The sequence below is a fragment of the Schistocerca serialis genome, chromosome 2, assembly GCF_023864345.2.
Source record: "Schistocerca serialis cubense isolate TAMUIC-IGC-003099 chromosome 2, iqSchSeri2.2, whole genome shotgun sequence".
NCBI classification, from domain to species: domain Eukaryota; kingdom Metazoa; phylum Arthropoda; class Insecta; order Orthoptera; family Acrididae; genus Schistocerca; species Schistocerca serialis.
Window position 1 is genome coordinate 865104646 of NC_064639.1, and position 20191 is coordinate 865124836.

General features: G+C 43.7%; 1 long non-coding RNA gene across 1 annotated transcript in view; it reads right to left on the bottom strand.

Annotated features, from left to right (window-relative positions):
* LOC126458175 (uncharacterized) overlaps positions 1-16284 on the bottom strand; it is a 74251-nt gene extending 57967 nt beyond the window's left edge. Inside the window, exon 1 of the long non-coding RNA XR_007585586.1 lies at positions 16162-16284. This is a non-coding gene — a long non-coding RNA (uncharacterized LOC126458175). The remainder of the gene's footprint in view (positions 1-16161) is intronic.
* Between the last annotated feature and the right edge of the window lie 3907 nt (positions 16285-20191).

The following is a 20191-nucleotide window of genomic DNA, read 5'->3' on the forward strand; positions in this document are numbered from 1 at the left end:
CCGTTCGGGTCTAGAGAACCGAAACGCTGTTGTCGATTCGCGTCGTGCAAGCCAATCAAAAGCAAGCGGCCGCAAATCCGCGCGTGCGCACTGCAGTGCACACAGCGCCACAAACACAAAGCGGCTAACAGACGAAACAGGCGCGCTATTCTTCCAAGTACCGAAAATTGCCACAACGCATGACGCCGCATTCCATCTCGCTGACGTGCCCGCCTTCATCGCTCATGCCTCTTCCTTAACAGTATCAGGCGCATTATATTCATTTCCATGATTCTCAGCTGAAATACACAGAAATTTTTACAGTTTCCCTGACCGCAAGTATTTTGCAGATTGTCGTAAATGCCGCATTATGTCATCTTATTCTCATTCACACTGACATCGTGTTTTGGATTTTACGTTTGGGAAAATGAGTTAGTAATAGTGTGTAGTACCACATTGTACTGATACATCTATAAAAGCACCCGAAAAATTGTTTCTGAGAGTTTCAAAGAATAAGAAGATAAACAGAATGCGGTTATAACTCGCTCCTAGAGATCCAAGTGATTAAGTAGCCCACTTCCCTACATGATACGTCAACGATTTGGGTCTTAAAAACAAAATTGAAAAAACTCCTTTTCGAGAGCTCCCGCAGTTCGTCGAAGTTTATAACATGCATCTCATGAATGAAAATGATTCATGTAAGATGCTACAGTCTAAAAATATTACGGCGGAGATGTTTCATCTCTGTCTACTGTTGTTGAGGATTCTATCGCACATAAACAGTTGTGACAAGCATGATTATGAAGATGACCACTGCTAGTTACATTCCCAGAAATTCAAGTTGTGCTCTAAGATCCCAGTCTAACCGCAACTCGGAAATCGCTACATAGACGAAAAAATGGTGAATTATTTCTGACAAGAAAAAATATAAAGGTCACTGTCGGTTTCATCTCCAGCAATTTCGTATTTCGTTTTTTAAACACACAGAAATCACGAAATCATTACTGAGGAAGTGCGCTCTTACATATAAGTAATAACGAATATAGGAGAAAAATCTTAACTTACACGAATAACAATGTCTCAGCAAGTGTTGCATAAATGAAGAGGAAACAATAATTTTTTTATCCAACGGTGCGCGAACCCATGTCACATACCTTTTGCATTGGCATTCCCGCGCGTTAAACACTTGACCACGCCAAATAACAGAGGTTCAGTGCTCAGTTCTCGTACTACTGTGCTGAGGAACCTAGACTGACTTCGTTGCCAAATGGTGCTGCGTAAGTCATAAATGCTTGATAGTTTGGAAGGTTTCCAATATCAGGCTTCACATAATTGCTTTCCATTGTTACTTGAAAGTTGTAAACACGTTTCCATAATTACTAACTAAACCATTTGTGGGAAAAAGTAGACAGAGACACTAGTGACGTCAGTTCACACTCACGTAATATACGTAAGCAGAACCGATGTCTTGATATTTAATGATCTTTAAACTCTTATTTGCATAAAAATAACACGTATTGTGAGAGAATATTGGTCGAAAACTTTTTTTCATGTAATCATTCACAGTAACAACCTAACCTAACCACGTTTCTAACAAAGGAAAATAGTCTATAATGAACTCACTTTCCAACCAGACGCGTCCTTTGGTGATTCTTTAGTAACACAATCACTAAATCCAAAGCTAAAACCGCTAAATATGTTTAAAATAACAAATTATAGGTGTACATAAAGCACAGCTCACCGATCGACAGGGCCACACCAAAATCCAAAACCTCTCGGTACAATTGTCGTAAAATCGGTGGGAGGACCGTTCGGTAACAGGTCTCAGAAGCTTGCTGAATAGGATATTTCGATAAAGAACCGAAAATGACGTCACTACCGAGACAAAACTACTATACCGATCGGTATGAACGACACAGAATAGGTCCCCTCTAGACACCAAAGAGGACAGTTTGGTCGGAGACACCAGAGTGGACAGTTGGGATTGAGACGCGAAAGAGACAGTCGGTCTTTAGGTAGCTAGGAAGTGAAACGACTTAGAAAATTTCGCATTGTGTGGTATCGCGGGACTTAGGCTCTGAGCAGTGAGCAGCCGTGCACCTGGTGTGAACTCTTAACTTTTCGCGTAAATATCGAGGTGGAGTATTGGACTTGCATTTTGCGATGGGATTGTGAATGATCCAACTGTGTCAAACGGTTATGCGCTCGAATTTAACAGTAACTCTAAATATGACCACTTTCGTGGTTACTTTGCTTTCTGAATAAACATTATTCTAACCAAATCGCAACTGTGTGGCCTACATAATTTATGGGTCGTTAATTTAGTTCCTGATATTATTATTACAATTATTATATGTTGTATTAACTTTGTATTTCGCAAACTCGCCATCAGCCAAACAATTTAACCAAAGGGTCGCAAGTGTCTAACTTAGGGCGTGTAATGCGACACGTGCGGTTCAACCCATAGACGAGTTTGAGCCAAGACATTTCGACGAAGAGGAACCACATGTGAGCCCGAACATCTATGGGATGTTAGTTCCTAACCTATATATAGTGCTATGAAGTACATTCCCGCCATACGCAATGGCTCGAGTAGTAGTAGCTGCGTACTCTTCAACTTTACGAAGTACGTCCACGTCAGTGTTTTTGGAAGGTCACAGTTTCCTCTGCTGTGTTGACTGCGATGGCCTCTGGTTTCGGGAAGTAAAATTAGATTTTAGATCCCAAAAAAAAAAGATGCTGTTGAAAAATTAGTGGAGCTCTGGAAACTGTTTCAGTCACTCAAGCACTCCTCCTGTACAAGTAGCCTGAGTTTGCACCGATTTCGGAGAGAAGTTTCCGTCGCCATATTGACAAAACCTTGAAACTTCCGCACTTTGTTCAGTTTTCATCCAATTTCTCAAAAACTGGGCTTTCATTCGAAAGTACAGCCGTACTTCAAATATAAACTGATGGGAAAAAATCGCAACACCAGAAGGAGTTGTGTTACATAAACGACAGTTTGTAGGTGTGTTCCTACAATGGAAAGATGATGTCTATCAAAATTTCGCGCCGATACCGCCACTACGAGGATGCAAATCAGGTTTGCTTTAAATGCATTCTGTAACGGTTGTGAGCGTTAGTTGCCTTTGATGTTGGACGTGGTGTGTCGGTGTTAGTTAAGAATTCCCTTAAGGCGACAAAGACGCTATTATCAACACCTCATTGAATCTGAACGAGGTCGTGTAATAGGGCTACGAAAGTTGAATGTTCCTCTTGCGATACTGCAGAAAGACTTGGCTGGAGTGAAGCCACTATACGAGTACATTATCGCTAACAGCGGTGGTCACGAAAGTATACGGCCGCTGGTCTCCGCACAGTCATTTGGTGCTTCCGAGAGGGAGCACCATCGTTTTTGGCGTATGGCTCTAGCGCATCATACTACATCCCCAGCAACAATTTGAGCAGTAGTTGGCACCATAGTGACACAACGAACTGTTCCAATCGGTTACTTGGGGACATTAGAGACAGACGCCCTATAGCGTGCATTCCACTGCCCCCAAACCACCGCTATTTTCGACTTCAGTGGTGTCAAGTGACAGGTCATTGGAAGTCAGGGTGGAAGTCAGTTGCGTTTCTGATAAAAGCTGGTTCCGCCTCAGTACCAATGATGGCCGTGTGGTGGTTAGAAGGAGGTCAGTTAAGGGCCTGCAACCAACCTCTCTGCGTGCTAGACATACTGGGCCTACACCTGGAGTTATGGTCTGGGGTGCGACTTCGTATGACAGCAGGCGCGCTCTCGTGGTTATCCCACACACCCTGACAACAAATTTGTACGCCAGTCTGGTGATTCGACTTATCGTTCTGTCAAGTTGAATTTGCGACCTTTAGATTTGACTGATTTATCGTGTAAACGAAGTTTAACGGAATCCTTTAAGCACTCATGTGGATGACCTCACACTTTTCGTTATTTAGGGTCAACTGCCAATTTTTGCGACATTCAGATATCTTTTCCAAATCGTTTTGCCATTTGTTTTGATCTTCTGATGATTATTAGTCGCTAAACAACAGCGTCATCTGCAAACAACCTAAGTCGGCTGCTCAGATTGTCTACTAAATCGTTTATATAGATAAGGAACAGCAAAGGGCCTGTAACACTACCATGGGGAACGCTAGAAATCACTTCTGTTTTACTCGATGACTTTCCGTCAATTACTGTGACCTTTATGACAGCAAATCAGAAATCCAGTCACATAACTGAGATGATATTCCATAAGCACGCAATTTCACTACAAGCAGCTTGTGTGGTTCAGTGCAAAAGCCTTCCGGAAATCCACAAATACGGAATTAGTCTTAAATCCCTTGTCAATAGCAGTCAACATTTCATGCGAATAAAGAGCTAATTGTGTTCCACAAGAACGATGTTTTCTAAATCCATGTTGACTGTGTGTCAATAGACTGTTTTCTTCGTGGTAATTCATAATGTTCGAAGACAATATATCTTCCAAAATCCTGCTGCATATCGACGTTAACGATATGGGCCTGTAATTTAGTGGATTACTCCTATTACCTTTCTCTAATATTGGTGTGACCTGTGCAACTTTCCAGTCTTTGGGTACGGGACTTTCGTCGAGCGAACGGTTATACACTACTGGCCATTAAAATTGCTACATCAAGAGGAAATGCAGATGATAAACCGGTATTCATTGGACAAATATATTATACTAGAACTGACATGTGATTACATTTTCACGCAATTTGGGTGCATAGATCCTGAGAAATCAGTACCCAGAACAACCACCTCTGGACGTAATAACGGCCTTGATGCGCATGAGCATTGAGTCAAACAGAGCTTGGATGACGTGTACAGGTACAACTGCCCATGCAGCTTCAACACGATAACACAGTTCATCAAGAGTAGTGACTGTAGTATTGTGACGAGCCAGTTGCTCTGCCACCATTGACCAGACGTTTTCAATTGGTGAGAGATCTGGTGAATGTGCTGGCCAGGGCAGCAGTCGAACATTTTCTGTATGCAGAAAGGCCCGTACAGGACCTGCAACATGCGGTAGTGCATTATCCTGCTGAAATGTAGGGTTTCGCAGGGATCGAATGAAGGGTAGAGCCACGGGTCGTAACACATCTGAAATGTAATGTACACTTTTCAAAGTGCAGTCAATGCGAACAAGAGGTGACCGAGACGTGTAACCAATGGCACCCCATACCATCACGCTGGGTGATACGCCAGTATGGCGATGACGAATACACGCTTCCAATGTGCATTCACCGCGATGTCGCCAAACACGGATGCGACCATCATGATGATGTAAACAGAACTTGGATTCATCCGAAAAAAAATGCCTTTTTGCCATTCGTGCACCCAGGTTCGTCGTTGAGTACACCATCGCAGGCGCTCCTGTCTGTGATGCAGCGTCAAGGGTAACCGGAGACATGGTCTCCGAGCTGATAGTCCATGCTGCTGCAAACGTCGTCGAACTGTTCGTGCAGATGGTTGTTGTCTTGCAAACGTCCCCATCTGTTGAGTCAGGGATTGAGACGTGGCTGCACGATCCGTTACAGCCATGCGAATAAGATGCCTGTCATCTCGACTGCTAGTGATACGAGGCCGTTGGGACCCAGTACGGCGTTCCGTATTACCGTCCTGAACCCACCGATTCCATATTATGCTAATAGTCATTAGATCTCGAACAACGCGAGCAGCAATGTCGCGATGCGATAAACCGCAATCGCAATCCGACCTTTATCAAAATCGGAAACGTAATGGTACGCATTTCTCCTCCTTACTTGAGGCATCACAACGTTTCACTTGGCAACGCCGGTCAACTGCTGTTTGTGTATGAGAAATCGGTTGGAAACTTTCCTCATGTCAGCACGTTGTAGGTGTAGCCATCGGCGCCAACCTTGTGTGAATGCTCTGAGAAGCTAATCATTTGCAAATCACAGCATCTTCTTCTGTCGGTATAATTTCGCGTCTGTAGCACGTCATCTTCATGATGTAGCAATTTTAATGGCCGGTAGTGTATATGATTGTAAAGTATGGAGCTATTGCATCAGAATACTCCGTCCACTATTGGTCTGTGGCGCAACGCATGTGTCGTCGGTCTTTCACAGTAACCATTCTTACGAAAGGTGACCTCAGGACGAACTAATTCAGCTGGCAAACTCTCATGGTTTGAGATGACGTGGGCCCTATGAATCAAGGTACGAAGTACCTACGCTGACTGGAGATGACAACTGTCAGCCTGCAGATACAAGTCAGTGTGAGTTGGCTTCCTATAAATGGCATGTCCCGATGTACCGTCAGCCTTCCTCCTGACCAACACGTCAAGGAAGTGGAGGCAGCGATACTTTCCCACCTACATCGTGGAACAAATATGCAGTTAATGGAGGTCAGGTTTGGCGTTGAATTAACGGACCTTTTTATTCAGTGACCAGCACTGTGAACAGAAAGATGGGGTTGCGATGAGAAGCCAATTGCCGTCTATAATTGTCAATTTGTTTGCCATAGACTTCGAGGAACGTGCCTTGCTGTCGGTAGCATTGTAATCTGTGTGTGTGTGTGTGTTTTTTTTTAGATATGTAAACTATACATTTGTTGATGAAAAGCTCTCGGGTTTCTTTTGTTGTCTGACCTCACGGTAGATAATTTGAACAGCTTTTTAGAGCGTTGAATTCGAACCACTCAAAAATTCCTTTAATGACGGAAGTGGAAAATGGTAGCCATCCCCTTCCTTTACGTGTTGGTCTGGAGGAAGGTTGAAGGTACGTCGGGACATACCGTTTGTGGGAAGCCTACTCTTGTATCTACGGGCTGAGCTGTCACCAACCACCCAGCGTCAATGGGCACGTCGCATCTTGGTTCATAGGGCCCACATCATCACGAGAGTATGTAAGCTGAGATAGTCCATCTTAAGGTGACCTTTCGTCAGAATGGCTATTCTGAAAGACGGATGACAACATGAGTTTCGCTATCGACCAATCGTGCACCTGGTGACTGCTAATAACTGGAAATTTGTGGTAACTTCCGATGGGACCAAACTGCTGAGGTCATCGGTCCCTAGGCTTACACTCTACTTAGTTTAACTAACTTACACTAAGGACAACACACACACCCATGCCGGAGGGAAGCCGCGCGAACCGTGGCAAGGCGCCTAAGACCGCGCGGCTACCACGTGCGGCTTGCTAATAATGTGGAGGCGGTAGCGAAGTCTTCGGCCTTTTCGCCTTACGCAGGAAGCATTTCCAACTGGACTGGTCGTACATTGCGGAAATATTATGTGAAACGTGTTTTTCGACCACAGTATAAGATTAGGATTCGTAAAGGATTATCTTGTTTTATATAAGGCGGGTGTCTATCGTATTCCTTGCAGTTGTGGCACGTCATACCTTCATCAGATCACCTGGACCGGTGTACTGAGTATAAGCGTCACACACGCTTACAGCAGCCCAGCAAATCTGCCATTGCAGAGCATTGTCTGGGCACCGGTCTACTACGGAATATAACAAGGAGATTCTGGCATGCACTTCCAGCTGTTGGAATAGTATTACTAAGGAAGATGTTGAAAATAAATTATCAAGTAACGTTATAATCATAAATTGAGGTTTTTGCTTAAATTCTGAGTGGAATCCTGCTCTCTCCCTCGTCAAAAAACGGAGGGCCAGAGTTGATACACCCGCTGGCTGTTAATTTTCAGCATCGATAACTTCTGACGTCTTTCATCCGTGAGCGTGTCTTGGCGCTAGTATTTACAAGTGCTCTGCCTATCGAGGACCCTTGCACAGAGCTTCCTAACTGCATCTGTATGTTGAAAATGACAGGATGTGCACCTGTCGAAATATCGACCGTTGTCGTAGATGTCACCTGGTTGTATTCCCGTAAGTTATTTGAACATTGTATTCGCCAGGAGAAACTCAGGTTTCATGTCCGAAAAGAGTTCGAACACCACAAAAACATTGCTTGAGTGAAGGAAAGCCTGGAACAAAGTCCGACGAAATCTCGACGCCGTTTATCTGTGCAAGTGGGAACTAAGAGCTGGTCGTGTTGATATATTATAAAACGGGGCCTACATCTGCGTCCTACAGATTTTTTGTTAAAGCGCCCGAGCGAACTTTCGCGTGTTGAATTTTGTTGGTATCTGAGTGAAATAGAATCTGGGCTTTTGTATCCTCAGTTTCTCATTTCTTCATATGAGGCCTGGCTGCCTGTTGTCGATTTACAGTTTTTTAATGACTAATTATCTTAAAACAAGGATTCTCCTATGGTGTAAAAGAATTTGTTAAGGATAACGCTCTTTACTGTACATTTCTGCTATCTGTCAGACCTTTTAATTCCATGGTTAGGTTGTTAATGAGTTTTATAGCTGCATATTTCACCCCTTTCTGTGGCAATGTTAGATTCATAAAAGGATCATTTTGTTGTAGTTGGTATATCTGTTACTCTCAGACTTACATGTATGGATTGTTGGTGACAAACCCCGTAAACGAATGAATGTTCTGCGAGGCTGTGGTTTATATTCCCCGCTGCTTAAAGAAGCGCCTGCAAGATGTATGCATATGAACTCTATACATAATTCTCATTACTTTCTTTTGTGCAATTAATATTTTTTCGCTAAGCGAGCAGTTGACTCAGAAGATTATTCCATAAGCCGCAGTGAATGACAGTATGCAAAATATGTTGACTTAGTGGCTTCTACATCCTCACAGTTGGCAGTTATTCTTATGGCAAAAGTAACCGAACCTAAACGTTGTAACAAGTCTACAATATGTTTTTTTGTAATTTAATTTCCCATCGATATACAAACCAAAGAACTTTACTGTTTTGTACCTCCTTTACTATTTCTTGTTGGTAATGTAAGTTAATAGGAAATGGATTATTTCTGAGAGTACAAAACTGGGTGACTTGCGTTTTTTTGTAGTTTAAAGCTAGCCCATTTGTCCAGAATCGTTCAGCAACTTCCACAAAAACATCATTTACTGTTGTCTCTGTTGATGCCTCTTTGCTCGGTTTCACGACTCTGCTTGGTTCGTCTGCAAACGAGACTAATTCTGCTTCCTGGTTCAAATAAAATCGCAGACCATTAACGTAAGGCAAGGACAGTAGCGGGCCGGAGATCGAAGCTTGTGGGACTCCCATTGTAATTTTTCCCCATTCAGATGATGTGGTGTGTCTCTTTGTATTATTCGAACTGCCTAAGCAAACTTTGCATACTCTGTTTCTTTAATAAGAACTAAACCAGTCATTTGCTGATCTATAGTTCAAATGGCTCTAAGCCCTATGGGACTTAACATCTGAGGTCATCAGTCCCCTAGACTTAGAACTACTTAAACCTAACTAACCTAAGTACATCACACACATCCATGCCCGAGACAGGATTTGAACCCGCGGCCATAGCAGCAGCGCGGTTCCGGACTGAAGCGCCTAGAACCGCTCGGCCACAGCGGCCGGCTTGCTGATCTATACATTCCATAAAAGATTAATTTCTGTAATAGAATGTTATTACAGACACAGTGCTTTCGATAAGTCACAGAAGATCATAATTGGTGAAGTTATCATTAAAGATTTTACTACGTGCTCAGTAATTACATAAACAGCTGACTCAGTAGGATGGCCCTTTCAAAATCCAAATTGTGATTGGCCAAGTATCTTATTACTACACAGGTGGATTACAACTCTGGAGTATGAAACTTACTGGCAGATTAAAACTGTGTGCCGAACCGGAACTCAAAAAACCTGGAAGCTTTTTCCTTTAGTGCCAAGTGCTCTACCGACTATTTTTTTCCTTCATTCTTTCTATCTGATCTATTATCCATTTTCTCGTCAGCAACTCCGCGCGGATATCGCAAGACATCATTCGGGTTCAGTTTTAGAGAATCGTCATTCGGTTTCCTTTTTTCATTAGAGAGCATGGCCAGTCCCCTGCCGGAAAACGCTGAGCTGCCGTGCCGGCATCGACTGCGCTATCCCGGCACGACTCACGTCCCGCGCCCACAGCTTTACTTCTCGCAGTATCTCGTCCCCCACGTCCCAAACTTCACAGGAGGTCTCCTGCAAAACTTGCAGGACTAACACTCATGGACGAAAGGATATTGCTGAGACATGGCTTTGCTACAGCCTAGGGTATTAGTCCCAGTCGGTGGAGCGCTTGCCGGTGACAGGGAAAGGTCCCAGCTTCGAGTCCTGGTCCGGCACGCAGTTTAAATCTGCCAGGAAATTTCAAATAAGTGCACACTCCCCTCTAGAGTGAAAATTTCTTCTTCAAACTCTGGAATACATTCATTTCTCAAAATTTTTAGAAAATGATGTAAGGAGATCCCTCAGAGTGGTTGGTGGGTCACGTCGTCCATAAACAGCCCTTTTCCATCTATTTCGGGCATGTTCAACAGGGTTTATGTCTGGAGGACATGCTGGCCACTCTAGTCGAGCGATGTCGTTATCCCGAAGTAAGTCATTCACAAGAGGTGCACGATGGGGGCGCGAATTGTCGTCCATGAAGACAAATGCCTCGGCAATATGCTGCCGATGTGGTTGCACTATCGGTCGGGGAATGGCGTTCACTTATCGTACAGCCTTTTCGACACCTTCCATGACCACCAGCGGCGTACTGTCGGCCCCACATAATGCCACTCCAAAACAGTAGGGAACCTCCACCTCGCTGCACTCGCTGGACAGTGTGTCTATGGCGTTCAGCCTGACCGGGTTGCCTCTAAACGCGTCTCCGGTGATTGTCTGGTTGAAGGCATATGCGACACTCATCGGTGAAGAGAACGTGATCCCAGTCCTGAGCGGTCCATTCGGCATGTTGTTGGGCCCATCTGTACCACACTGCACGGCGTCATGGTTGCAAAGATGGACCTCGCCATGGACGTCGGGAGTGAAGTTGCGCATCATGCAGGCTACTGCGCACAGTTTGAGTCATAACCATGATATCCTGTGGCTGCACAAAAAGCATTATTCAACATGGTGGCGTTGCTGTCAGAGTTCCTCCGAGCCATAATCCGTAGGTAGCGCTAATCCACTGCAGTAGTAGCCCTTGGGCGGCCTGAGCGAGGCATCCCATTGACAGTTCCTGTCTCTCTGTATCTCCTCCATGTCACTCCGAGACGCCTGGGCACTTCCCTTGTTGAGAGCCCTTCCTGGCACAAAGTAACACTGCGGACACGATCGAACCGCGGTATTGACGTCTAGGCATGGTTGAACTACAGACAACATGGGCCGTGTACCTCCTTCTTGGTGGAATGACTGGAACTGATCAGCTGTCGGACCCCATCCGTCTATTAGGTGACTGGGTGTTGTGTGATGTCCTTAGGTTAGTTAGGTTTAAGTAGTTCTAAGTTCTAGGGGACTGATGACCATAGATGTTACGTCCCATAGTGCTCAGAGCCATTTGAACCATTTTTGAACCGTCTATTAGGCGCTGCTCATGCGTGGTAGTTCACATCTTTGGGAGGGTTTAGTGACATCTCTGACCAGTCAAAGGGATTGCGTCTGTGATACAATATCGACAGTCTACGTCTATCTTCAGGAGTTCTGGGAACGTCAAACTTTTTTTGATGTGTGTATATTACAGTACTGATTACAATAAGAAACTATTTCTCTGTCGTTGCTTGTTCTTGCTATTTCGTACAAGTCCTGTTTTGTTGTGAAGAGGCGCTGATACCTGTACATTTCTTTAATGACTTGCCATTATTGCATGTCATTATCTTTTTAGGAAATCTAGTTTCGAAAATGGATATAAACTCATTAAGACATATGTTATATTAAGAGTTAGCGTAAAATAACACCAGTCAACAATTTTTAAGTTTTTTTTTACAAAATCTTTAGTAGTTTGGCATTAATGAGCCTCTCTGTTTTCTTAGAGTGTTTCCGAATTTTACATGGAGCCAACTTATATGACGTAGCTAACTATGCACGGTAATCTAGCAATCTGTTTACCACCAGATAGGTCTGTGCCTCTTTTTAACTTTTTTGGTTTAATGAATAACCGTACGTTACCTGTAAAGGTACTGCCATCTTTAGAAATGCGTATAGGGAAATTTATGGTTATAACAAAGTATTAGTCACTAAAAGCACCTATATATCCCTTTTATGGCCAGATTCGTTTAAGAAATTTACCTTAAAATCACCACAAATTACCAGTCCCTTCCTCCTTTCTATAAAAGAGGACAAAAATTCATCAAAATTGCACAGGGGAGACCTGTATACTGTAACATCACAAATATTACATTCCCCAATAGTAACTCGCAAGCACATGCTCCCATATTCTGATCTATACAGAATTTAATTATGTCTTCATTTTTTTTTGTAATTGTAGCATTTACCTTTTTTATGAATGTGACAACTCCCCCTTTCTCCATACTTAGAAATAGATACATGGAGATTTTCTGTCTCTGTGGTACTGACATCAATTTCTTTCCAGCTACTGAGATCTTGCAAACAAATAAAAAACTCATCTACTTCATACTTTATTCTCCTAACATTCAAATGAAGCGAGTTGATTTTATTTTTTCCACCATTATTATAAGACGATTTGGGAGTTTCTGTCAGTATAATTTCCTGCCTTTGCATGGTAATTGTCCCCCTTATGTTCTGCTAATTGATGTGCTAAATTGTCCGCTTCCCTGTGGGGACTTGATCTATCGATAACGAGCACTTCGGCCAGCAATTGACACGGACATTGTTTTTGGCATTTTGAGTTCGCTCTGAACAATTGTCTAGTGCGCACGTATTTTGAGATGTATCTCCTAAATCTGCATCCTGCGTTTCACAGCAAGCATTTTCTCCAAGAAATTGCACATTGGTGACCCCGCAAAAAACAATAGCAGCTATTACAACTTGATCTGTGTATTTCACCTGACTGTCTTCATACGACAATGGAGTCGTCGCACAATTGCCGCTCGGGCGTACACTAGGTATGAGAGAGTGGCTCTCACGAAAGTTCGTATAATGTTTTTCACTACGTGGATCAACCATTCAACCTATAGCATGTGTGAAACGCTACAGTGACGTTTTTTCGTGCCGTGCTGCTGACTTCAACAATGATCTACATGTGCTTGAACAATGTGCGACAACTCTTGATCTTGGTAATTTCCTTGACATGTTTGCTCGACCTTCGCCCCAACAATACAATGTTCCACAGACTATTTCCGGACTATGTAATTTCCACGCGATGGTCGGCCGGCTGCGCCATGCCGGGCATTGTCACGGGGGTTTCGCTGCCGCCTCCCTCGGACCAGACGACCCAACACATCAACAACTAAATTTATGTTGGGCATATGTGCAATAAAGCTTTCATCCCAAGCTACCGCTATTCCAACTGGAAAACACCCGGCAACATGATCCGCTTCATTCTACAGAGCCACAGCATCTCCGGCGATCTTCCAAGTTCGTCGCCCTGTTGAGCAACACAGGAGCACACCCCCACATTGTTAGCGACGTCTTAGCAGAACTTCTGGCTAACGAGACTCCAATGCCGGCTAAGAGTCGTTGCCCCACCGCTCGTAAAAACACCAGAGCAACAGCTGCGGAAATTGATTTACGAGGACACAGTGGACAACAGAATGTCGTCACAACTTTGGAGACGTCTCCATACATCCATCACCTCGTCGCTCTTGCCAGACTTTACGCCTTGGACGCTATGGCTTATAACACTACCTCCACAAATCCAGTGATAATGTTTTCGTATGAAAATGAAACGCAGATTAGTGCTAGCTGATATACTTACTGTTTACGATTCTACAACTCTAACAGTGCTCGAATATATCGGACGACAATGGTCGCCGCCAGTACATCCCTGCAGCACGACGCCGATAGCAGCCGTGGGCTGCACAACAGTGACGTCTGCGTGACGTCACCAATGTATTGTTACTGCCGGAGGACGCACACACACCCGAAGCCTGACGCTCATATTACAGTGTAAAAGATCTTTGACAACGATTTCGTCGAACTTCTTTGGCCAAGCTACTCCACGATCGTAAAATGCTGTACAACAGCATATGTTGGTGGCGAGAGCATTTGCTTGAAAAGATAGACAAATGGAAACGAAGCTAAGTGAAACAGTGCACGCGAGAAGAAATGTTCCAAGTGTTCACCAGAATTTGCTTCGTGGTCGACAGTGGAAGCACATGAAGAACAACGACAATTATTTGAGAATGAGCGAACAAACATTTCTATTAGCCATCATGAATGTGGTCCCCCGTATTTGCGTATATGATACTCATTTAAGAAATGCCATATCTCAATTTCATTCATCATGGTCGATGTCTTTGGATTAATGATTTAAATAATAAAACACGACACTACTTACGTATTTTTTCACTGTTAATATTACGCCTTTTGAGAATTTATTCTCATTACCAAGAGAAAATATTTACATAGGTATTTTACGTGGTGTTTGTGTAAGTGTTGTTATGCACTCTTGGCTTGCAGGTGTATTTTTACGGTTTACTATAGTCGGATAGGCTTCTTTTGTCCGAGTTTTCGAAAGATCCCAAAACATACCTATGTAAATATATGTTCTCTACCATGATAACTAATTTTCGCAAAAAATCGTGCAAATCGTGAAAAAATACATAACTGGCCCATTGTTACATTATTCATATCATGAAAGCTATTTCTGCTAAAGATCCTCTCATGGTTAGGTTAAGATTTGTAGCAACAGGCGAAAGCTATTCTAGCTTGTAGTATAGTACTCGAATCTCTCAGTGTACCACTTTACGCATTATTCCAGAAATATGTGAACCAATGTATAAATCACCTGAGGAGAAATTTATGAAGGTCAGTTAGGTTATTTAGAGTAAAAATAAATACATTTATTTCACTCATGCGCACTTTGAACAAACTTGGATTTTCACAGCTCCATATCCTTTCACGTCCTGTCTTTTTATATGTAAGCTTAGCATCATCCACAATGCAGCAACTTCGAAGACAGCTGATTGCTGCAGCTGTTTCTTTATAAGATGCCATCTGCTTGTTACGGTTTTTGTAGTCAGTGTGCTTTGTGTTATGAAGAATTTCGTATTCTTTATACTTTACGACACACCAAATATATTTCGTCATTTTATAGCTTAAACACACTAAAGCACGCGAGGCAACATGGAAACAACGGCTTTTGCTCTATTATTTTCACGGAAAGCTTCCCGACTACACTGTCAAAGATTTGGTCAAAGGGCTGTGATAAGTTGCATTCATGTCGGGTCTCCAGCCGGAACATATCATCATAATATTTTGGCGGTCCACATGGCCGAAATCTTCAGATGAGTAGGCCGTCGCACCAACTCGCCGGAACTGAAATCAAACACCTCGCGGCGGCTCCTTCATACTCAGACCGTGGGTCCACCGCGCGTGCACGAACTAACTGCCCTCTAGCGACAGGCACAACAGTACACCGGTGGTGAAAGTTCGCGTAAACGATAAATCGATATCAAACAATACTGACAGTTTTTGAGGACCGAAACAAGGACTGTTGTTTCTTAATGTCAAACAAAACAGGGTTCCAACTCTTACTTGAAGGTTACCCCATACTCTGTTTATAATATTGTCAGGTAGCCAGATTTCAATGGCTTCTTTCACTACACACTCCCAGTACCGCGACGCATGGGCAACCACTTGTCTTATCGTACATTTTACCTCCTTCAGTAACACAATGTTCCGCCACTGCAGATTTCTCTGGCTGAAATAAACGCTTGTGACTATGATGCTACAAGCAACGGTCCTGGACTGTACGAATCGTTTGTCCAATATAGGCTTTCCTGCAATGGCAGGGAATCTTGTCAAGCCCGGAATTTCTCAAAAGCAAATCATCCTTCACTGAGCCCAGAAGAACTCTGGTCTTAGCTGGCGTAAGCTATTTTTATCAATGTACATAGGACCCTGTTGCGTTGGTACGATGGATCAGCCGGCCGCGGTGGCCGAGCGGTTCTAGGCGCTTCAGTCCGGAACCGCGCGACTGCTACGGTCGCAGGTTCGAATCCTGCCTCGGGTCCTTAGGTTAGTTAGGTTTAAGTAGCTCTAAGTTCTAGGGGACTGATGGCCTCAGATGTTGGGTCCCATAGCGCTCAGAGCCATTTTTGAACGATGGATCAAAACTTGCTCGATGCATGAAGATATCGGTCTGTATGTGTGGGCTTACGATAAACACTATGATCTAATGTCCTATCATCCCTCCTGTGCGACGGCCTACTCACCTGAAGATGGTGGCCAGGAGGATCGCCGAAATATTGTGTCCAGATGGCGATATTTTCCGGCTGGAGATCGGACATGAATACAACCAATTATTACACCGGGAAAGTTTAAAGGGCTGTGATAAGTATTTACCGTTGGCCACAGACGCCACACTGCTGACGTCAAACAGACGTGCACTTAGGCGTGTATTTATCTTTGACCAGATGCGACACGTTGCCTGCGGTCACTGGCAAGCCGACGCGATCCGAATGGTTCCGTACATGTACGAGAGTGACGTCAGCAGCTCCCCCCCCCCCCCCCCCCCCAGCAGCTCTAGACGCTGACCTGCGAGCAGCCATAACAAATACGTCTCTGTACAGAGACATCAGTCAGCCACAGCAAACATCCGCCGTCAGGCTCGCCGGCGCCAACCCGGCTGTATTGGCTGTGCTCTCCCTTTGATAACTAGGAGCGTAACTGAAACTTCCTGGCAGATTAAAACTGTGTGCCCAACCGAGACTCAAACTCGGGACCTTTGCCTTCGCGGGCAAGTGCTCTACCAACTGAGCTACCGAAGCACGACTCACGCCCGGTACTCACAGCTTTACTTCTGCCGGTATCTCGTCTCCTACCTTCCAAACTTTACAGAAGCTCTCCTGCGAACCTTGCAGAACTAGCACTCCTGAAAGAAAGGATATTGCGGAGACATGGCTTAGCCACAGCCTGGGGGATGTTTCCAGAATGAGATTTTCACTCTGCAGCGGAGTGTGCGCTGATATGAAACTTCCTGGCAGATTAAAACTTTGTGCCCGAGCGCGCACACTCCGCTGCAGAGTGAAAATCTCATTCTGGAAACATCCCCCAGGCTGTGGCTAAGCCATGTCTCCGCAGTATCCTTTCTTTCAGGAGTGCTAGTTCTGCAAGGTTCGCAGGAGAGCTTCTGTAAAGTTTGGAAGGTGGGAGACGAGGTACTGGCAGAAGTAAAGCTGTGAGTACCGGGCGTCAGTCGTGCTTCGGTAGCTCAGTTGGTAGAGGACTTGCACGCGAAAGGCAAAGGTCCCGAGTTCGAGTCTCGGTCGGGCACACAGTTTTAATCTGCCAGGAAGTTTCATATCAGCGCACACTCCGCTGCAGAGTGAAAATCTCATTCTAGGAGCGTAACTGCTCTACAGCGTACAACCATCCGGAAACAAGGCGCGATTAGGATCACTGCAACTACTCAAGTACCAGTTTTGCCCAGGACAGTGGCAGCTGGAGACGCCTTGTAATAGATCTCTTAATTAATCAATACCTTCGAGTCGACACTGGCTCGGAAGGGAACACCATCCCCAGGTTCAACGAGCAATATTACATGCTGCACCGGCCGTCTGAGCACGAACTGTGAACGACTCACGAGTGGCTTCACGGAACCGTCACACGCCGTAGACCTCGGCGTCCGCAAACAATTTTCATGGCAGTTTTAGGTCGCGGATATTCGTGAGTCAATCTAAGACGCCGGTTTCCTCAGCCATTCTCACCCCTCCCCGTATTTGACATGGCAACCCTGCAGCAAACCAACAATGGAGAAACAGTACGCGGCATCTTTGGCAGTTCACCACTGTACGCACAGCTAGCTGTAGAGGACAGCAACCCGCAGGTATCTTCATCGTCCGCTACACACGATCACCACGTACGGCTTCTCAACAACTGTCAAACGTTGGAATCGGAGAAACAGAACAGCCTTCTTTAGGAATTGAGTTGGGCGCAACACATTTCTATCCGCCAGCACCTACAACTGGAACAACTCTACAATACCGGCACAAATAAAAATAACGAGACAGCAACTGTCATGGTGTCGCCAATGGACACACATATACAGCTGTGACACCTTGCAGCACACGAACCATTAGCAAATGAGGTCAGTACAACAAATTTTCTTTTAGTCCTTCGTGCGCAACGTTTTACATTATTTCACAAGACATTATAGCACGTACACTAATTTATATCTATAAGAAAAAGTACCGGTGAAACGAATCTTTAAACTTTCATTTAACTAGCTGGGGTATGCGGCTTCGCTCAGGGAGTTAGTAATCGAATTTTTCCATTCATGCAACAGAATCCTGGTATTTCTCCACTGAATATTTTCGCGCTGCATAATCGGATTGCGATGTGTTTGTGTTTGTTATACTCTTCCGTCGGGTCTTAGTGGAATGCTTCATTTGTTGTGTTTTGCTGTTTACATGCCCTCGTCCGCGCTTTTCGTAGGGTTATATTTTCATGGCTGGCTAGCGTTCGCAGTCTTTTATTATAAGATTGTATCGCAATTCTTGAATCTTCAGTCCGTTCATTTCGTTATTCTTTGGTTTCTCATCTTCTCACGATGCTCATTCTCGTTCGTTGGGAAATTAAACGTGCATCGCACTCTTCGTCCGTTTCGTTTTTTCGCTGTACTTTTTGTTTTCAGCGTTTTGCATCAGAACTGGCCAGATCTCCTCCTCTGTTACGTTTGGGCTCTGTCTATAATATAAATCAAATCAATTTTTTTTGACAAATACTCTAAGTACACTTTCTCACACTTTTCACACTTTCTTTTCGACTTACTCGTGTACTGAGTCACTGTTTCACTCTAACAACCGGCACTTGTGTGGTGTCAACCTGGGCACCATTGCCTGTGGCGCTCTGGATATCGTGGACGAACGGAACGAACTGTGTTTTGCAGTATCATTTCAGTTTTTTACAGAGGAAATTTAATGACGAACCACTACAGAACTTATGAGGCAGATGTTGATATACCTGACAACCGTTACCCTGCATACTGTTAGGTTGAGAACCATAAACATGACATGCTTGAGAGAGTGCGTTAATGTGCAAGTGCAGACAAATATTTCCGCGCTTGCATTGTCCATATAATTTACAAAAAAAAAAAAAAAAAAAAAAGAAAGAAAGGTTGAAGAGGTTGCAACACATGAGCACTACTGCAGGTCTAACTTACAGCCCAAAATGCGGTTGTCAATGAGAATTGGCAAAGTGAACGATGTTATCCCACGGCAAACATTGACATAACTTCATGCAAGGATATTAACTTACAATTTTGCTGTAACGTGGTTATATATGGATGGTAAAATGTCGTGTAACCTCCATTGTACAGTACCAGAAGTTTACAAACATTTTGTACTGCAAGATAAAGTTAATAGCCTATCGTGTGATCACTTTAATGTTTGTGTGACTCTGAAATCACGGAAACACTCGTTTCTTGCCTATACGAGTGCGTCTGTTCGTCAAGATATCAAGTAGCTTCAGTGTGTAGCAACGGAAGATGACAGCGTTTAATTTTCTCGCCATCCCCCTCTCTCTCTCTCTCTCTCTGTAATATTTGCTTTAACGAGGCAACAACGTTTTTAAATTACATGTATTACAAAGAGAGTGAAACGTTGTAATGTTGCTTAAATGAGTCAACAAGATTATAATATATTGTAGGGGGAATACAGTTTTCATTTGCATAACAGGAGAAAACGACAACATTTTGTATTCCAAGACGAAGTTAATATCATAGCATGGTGTTACTGTAATGTTTCACATGGGAATAGCATTGTTTACATTGTTGATTATCATCGACAAGTGCATTTTAGGCTGTAAATTAGATCTGTAGTAATACTCATATGTGTTTTGCAACCAGTTTGTACGTATTTCAATAATTTATATCGACAATTTAGGTGCTGAAATATTTGTCTGCACGCGCACATTAACGCAATCTCTCAAGCATGTCATATTTATCAGTCTCTACCTTATACCACCCAGCGTAATGGTTGTCAGGTATTTCCACATCTGCCTCATCTACTGTCCTGCCTCGTCATTAAATTACGTACAGTATTTCCACTTCTGCCTCATAATCATATCTCTGATTTATACACCACAGAAAATTTTCTATCCCTCTTTCTGTATCGCTTACTTTAACGAGGCAACAACATTACAATATGTATTACAGAGGGGATGAGAGATTGTGATGCTTACATTATAATATACATTAAAGATAAAATACAGCTTTCCACTATGTAACAGGAGAATATTTTGTAC